Source organism: Tenrec ecaudatus, chromosome 8 (genome assembly GCF_050624435.1).
Source record: "Tenrec ecaudatus isolate mTenEca1 chromosome 8, mTenEca1.hap1, whole genome shotgun sequence".
Taxonomy (NCBI): Eukaryota; Metazoa; Chordata; class Mammalia; order Afrosoricida; family Tenrecidae; genus Tenrec; species Tenrec ecaudatus.
Window position 1 is genome coordinate 150,917,628 of NC_134537.1, and position 6,000 is coordinate 150,923,627.

Below are 6,000 nucleotides of genomic sequence, written 5' to 3' on the forward strand. Positions count from 1 at the left end.
AAAGGGTCATTTGACACCCTCCCCCAAAGGGGTCTCCACCCACAGATTGAGAACCGCTGCTATAGGGAATTGTTCAAGCTCCTGAAATGTTTCTCCTCGAATCAATTGAATTTAAAATCGTAAGAAGGATAGTTAATTTGTTTGAACAGAAGAAAGAGCCCCTACCCACGAACCCTGTCATTCTGGGGCTTCAGTCTGACCACTTACCCCTCCTAACAGCCAGTCCTTGAACTCCAGCAGTAGAACAAATTCTGGTTCGGTGCCCCACTGACCCTTCTCCCCGCAAATATTCTAAATGAAACACGTCTTAGGACTCAGCTCTCCCTCTACTCTTAACATCCCGACCAGGCCAGTCCTAAAGCCGTAAGTGCAAAGATTGAACTTAGAGTATAATTTTTTTTTTAGTATTAAAAAAAAAAAACATAAAACCCCAAAACAGCCAGACTATTACAAAGGAGTCAAGAGTTATGTCACAGGATGTTTTGTTTGGCTTTGCTCTGATCTCTCCCAAAACACATTTCTGTGGCACCGCTGTGCTCACAGCCCAACCATTTGTCCCACTCAGTGGCCTCTGTGAGGGTAATATGTCCCAAAGAGTGCAATGGGACATATGTTAAAAATCACCTGTTTGTCTGACATTTTAATTGAATTAGGCATCCTGCATTTTTTTATTGGCTAATTCTAGCAAAAACTCAAAAACAGAATTCCCCTTGGAAATAGGAGTGACCAGACATGTCAGAAGAAGGACGTCATGCTTGGTCAAGTGGAGGGGCAGCAAAACCGAGAAAGGGCCTCGATAAGATGGATGGACACAGCAGCTTCCACAGTGGGTTCAAGGCTCGCAATTGTGAGGATGGCGCAGGACCAGGAATGTTTCTTCACTGTAAGTTGGAAATCACTGTTTCCTTTGATCTCTCTCTACCCGAAGCCAAAAGGAGCCCCAGTGCAGTTGGCTGTGGCTGCTTCACACTCACCAGCTGCATGACTGGCGGAAAAGACGTACAGCCTCAGAAGTCTGGGGCACAGTTCTACTCTGTCCTGTAGGCTGCCATCAGTCAGAATTGAGGGGTGGTGTTGAGTGGCCCAAAGTCTGACATTAGATATCTTGGTGATGCTCATTGACTAAACCAATGCAAACAAGCATATTTTTCAGTTGCTGTATAGTCAGTCGTGCCAGTCTGTCCACCGCAATATCGAACATCCTCACCTACCAGGTGTTCTGGGTTACTTTTTAAAAACTGTGCCAAACAACTAAGTTTCAAACACAATCAGTAGTATACAGGATCAGAACAAAAAAGGAAACCGTCCCTCACTGCTTTCATACAATCCCGTTCCTCCTAAAAGTTCCTCACTGGTAACAGTTGGCTGTGCACCTTCCACACCCTTCCTTTTGTATTTATTAGGGAATTGTGAAAAGCCTAATAAATTCCAGGATGCTGACCATATGCAGGACTCATTCACTGCACGTAATGCGAAAGAATTAGAAGCCAAAAATAGATCAACCCTCTTGGAACTTTTAAAATATTCTAAGAATTCTGGGTTCAAGGGCTAATCTAAACTGAAGAGAGAAAAAAATCCTATTACAAAGTTCATTTCAAAAGGTTTCAGAGTGAGAGGCTTCCACATTAAAACCAGGGGGCTGATTAAGGACTTCAGAGAAAGACAGCTAAAAAAAGTCTGAAGACAAATTCCAGAAATGAGTAAAGGAACAAAACCATTAGCGAATGGAAGGCGGGAAAGAATAAAACACCTATAAAATAAGGACAGAATAGTTGTAAAAACAGTAAATTCGCATGTTCTTGACAAGTCGGAATTTTAAGAAGATGGAGAACCCAAACATCAGTAAGGGGATAGTATAAGATTGTCTTTTATTTAAAAAGTCAGATGATGAAGAAATTCCCCTGCAATTGAAATGAAAACCTCGTCAAGGACACACCTTTAAAGACACATGGAGCAAGAAGGCAGCAGGTGCACACTTCCCAGAAGAAAAAGAAGCCCACACTGGCAAGGCACTGGTCTCCAAAGTCGGAATGGTGAAAGGCTACAGCAATTAGGTAGACCCTTAATCAAGGAAAAGGTGCCTCATTGGTTCTTCACGCCCCATACACCACCTCTCCCTCAGCCTGCCTCCAGACCTCCAGATGGGTCATTGGTGTTTACAGTAGGCGGGCCTTGTTTTCACAATTCTTAGCTTTGAGCCCATTGTAGCCACTGCACCGGTCCATCTCCTTAGGTCCTCCTCTTCCATTGACCCACTGTACCTAACATAACATGGTGTTTGTTTCCAGGGACTAGGCTCTCCGAACAGCGTCCAAAGTACGGGAGACAAAGTCTCCTAATCATCGCTTCTAGAGAGCATTCTTGCACCTCTTCCAAGAGATGAGTTTGTTCTGGCACACTATTACTTTCAGTCTTCTTCACCAACACCACAATGCAAATGGATCGATTCTTCTGCAGTCATCTTTATAGGAGCTTACACCAACAGCAACTCGTTTTTGTCACTAAGTAATCTTCAGTGTGGTCAAGAATCAAATCTGAGCAGTGAGGGCCTATCTCTGCGCCATTCGATGGGCTGAATTATAGGAAGACTCACATGTCTAGCAGTTGATGCTGACTGCCAAGTGGGATCTCAACAGGAGGTATCACGGCCTCTCCATGTAACCTGGTCTCACTCATGACGACTGGGTGCTAAGGAAAGCACCGTTGGGGTGAGCAAACTGGGCAGAAGTCAGGTCTCCAGCATCCCTGGGGGACAATCCACAAGGTCCACCCACACTCAAAAGGCTCTAACATGGTCTACCTCCCGACAGTAAGAAAAGCAAGCGGATTGGGATCCGTTGGTGCAAGAATCTGGGCAATGCAACCTTGCACACAATGTAAGTACCCAAACTCTTAGGGCTCTGCCACAAGGGCTGAAGATAATTTGAAAGACCTGAGAATGGGCCGACATCTGGGCACAAAGAATAATACCAAATACGTTTAAGTCCGCGAGCTCATGGAGGTGTTAATCTGATAAATACTGAAAACAATTAACTACTTAGTCGTTTTTTTCTTGTCCAGACTCTATCATTGTTAGGTGCCATTGAGTCCGTTGCAACTCATAACAACCATATGCACAACAAGGAAACGCTGCCCTGTCCTGGGCCACCCTCCCAGCGGTTTCTCTGCCTGAACCCATTATTGCAGCCACTGTGCCAATACACCTCACTGAGGACCTTCCCACTTTCCCAAGGAGGATCTTTCCCAGGGACTGGTATCTTCTGACAATATGACCAAGTCTTACCATTGCCTGTAAGGAGCACTCTTGCTCCTCTGCTTCCCAGACAGATTTGTTTGTCCTTTGAGCAGTCCATGGTACTTCAGTATATTTCTCCAACACCACAATTCACATGCATCGATGGTTCTTCAATCTTCCTTGTTCAGTGTTCAACTTTCCATGTGTGGGAGACCTTTGAAGATACCATGGCTTGGGGCAGGTACATGTTAGTCCTCGAATGTCCTTGTTTACCAGCACTTGCAAGAGGTCTTGTGTAGCAGATACACCTGGACGCTGCTGATCTTTTGATCTCTTGACTGCTGTTTCCATGAGTGATTGTGGACTCAAACAAGACAAAGTCTTTGACAACTTCAACTTTTTCTTCATTTATCAGGCTGTTACCTATCGGTCTAATTGTGAGGACTTTGGTCTTCTTTAAACTGAATCAATTCATACAGCTGGCTACAATCCTTAATCGTCTTCAGCAAGTGCTTCAGGTCCCCACTTTCAGCAATCAAGGTTGTGTCATCTGCATATTACATTTTGTTCCAAAAACCTCCAATCCTGATGCCACACTCTTCGTAATATAATCCAGCTTCTCAGTGTACACTTTACCTTAAACCAGGCTCGGCATACACCTTAGCTCATTGCTCAGCATATACTTTACCTCATTTTACCTCAGCATACACTTTAAAAACATGCAGATTTTAAACCCTTGTTCCATTTGCACAACTGCCTCTTGATCCACGTACAAGTTCCCCACGAACACAGTGGAGGGTTCTGGAATTCCTGTTCTTCGCAAGGTTATCCACAATTTGTTTTGATCCACAAGGTCAAAGTTCTTGGCATAGTCAACCAAACACCAGCAAACATCTTTCTGGTAGTCTCTTGGAGCTAGGGGCCGTCTGACATCAACAACACTCTCCCTGGTTCCACATCCCTTTCTGAAACCGGCTGCAACCTTCGGCAGCTCCTTGTCAGTGGACTGCGGCAACCCTTGTTGACGGTCTTCAGCACAAGTTCTCCGACTGTACAATTTCTCTGACTGTACCAAATGGTTGATGAGGGCAGGCTTCTTTTTACAGAAGTAAACTAATAACTACAGAAGGGTTATCAGTATTCTGCATCCCCCAATGAAGTAATGGGCCTTAGTAGTGACCACCAGGGGCCCCATTGCAACACCAGGAGGAGAAAACGGACATCATACGCTGACTGTGCCACAGAACCCCAAACGATCGGCCCGCTACAGCTGCCCACCCGGGCACAGGAGACATGCAGAACAAAGGAGCTAGGCCAGCAGTACCACAGGAGGGCAATCAGCAGGAGCCAGTGTTAGAATAACCCCACCACGTCTTTGACAAGTTGCCAGGAGAGAAAGCTGCTGCTTAAAGTCTCCTGTTACTCAGTGTGGGACTTGCAAGGTCCTATGTGGTCGACCCCCTGACCTCCTGCCCTGCTGCTCGCTCACTGTCTTTTTAGCCACCTGCGCTGTCCACACCAGCCGCTCTGCTGTCCCTCACTGGCCATGTCTCCTCTCCAGCTGCAATGCACCTGTCCTCTGCCTGGAGGGATCTGCCCCAGACAGTCACAGAGTCCCTGCTTGCCTTCAGTTTCGGCCCCACCCATCAGTTTTACCTTTTCCACTTGTTTCTTTCTCTGTATTTTATTTGTCTAGCTGGTGTTGGCCTCTTGCATTTAGACTGCAAATTCTGTGAGAGCAAGAGCTCTTTAGTTCAGTGTCTGACAATAAAGACTTGGTAGTTAAATGAATGATAAATAAGGATGTGGATTTCCCTGCCCACCCACTCCCACCCTAGTTATTAGCCAATGCAATCATTCGTTCATTCAACAAAATCTACTTGACCTCCCGAGTCTGGGAAAACCCAGTGCAGTTCCCTAGTTCTGACCAGCACAGCTGGGAAGTGAGTGAGAAGGGAATTTCTAACCCATATGTCTTGACTGGCTGTTCCTATCCCCCTGCAGTTTCATTGTCTCCTGTGGGGGCGGGGGGGCTGCAGGGAAGAGAAGCAAAACCCGGTTCCAGCAAGAGCAGGGATGCCTCACACATGCAACTCTTTAGACTCTGTCCCTCCCAGACTCTGCCCACTGCCCACTTAGCTAGCATGGTTGCATTGTAAGCAGGCTCGCCTGGCTTCCACGCCGCTTTTTTCTGGGCTTTTCCACTGCATTCCTAGCAACCTCTTACCAACTTACTTCCTTAGACCCTCGGGGGAAAGACAATTATAGGCTGTGCACAGAGCCCAGATGGCAGCCATGGAGTGCTCATGCAGCTTCTCAGGGGCAGGCCTGAGCCTCCCCAGGCCTCTGGCCTTCACCTCTCTCGGACACTACAGCACTCTCCCCGCACAGGCACTGCCTGGACAATTCCTCTGTTCTCAAGGCTGCAGCTGCCGTGTGAGATCCCCTCAAACCTGGGTCTTCAGTCTAGCCCTCATTCTTGAAGCCCCAACGGTATGTCCAGGATCGACTCCCGAGCAACCCAAATCAATGGCTGTAGAGTCGACTGCCTCGCGCTAAGCCCGCACATGCTAGAGTAGACCTGGACTTCATGGGGTTTCAATGGTTAGTTTTTCAAGGAGATCCCCCTGGTCTGGCTTCTTAAGGGACTCTGAATGAACTGAAACTGCCAACCTTTTGGTTAACAGTATGTTAACTGTGCACACTAGAAACGTACCATAGGCCTCTGTCTCCTTCCATCCTCCGTCTCCAATTCTGCTCCACCC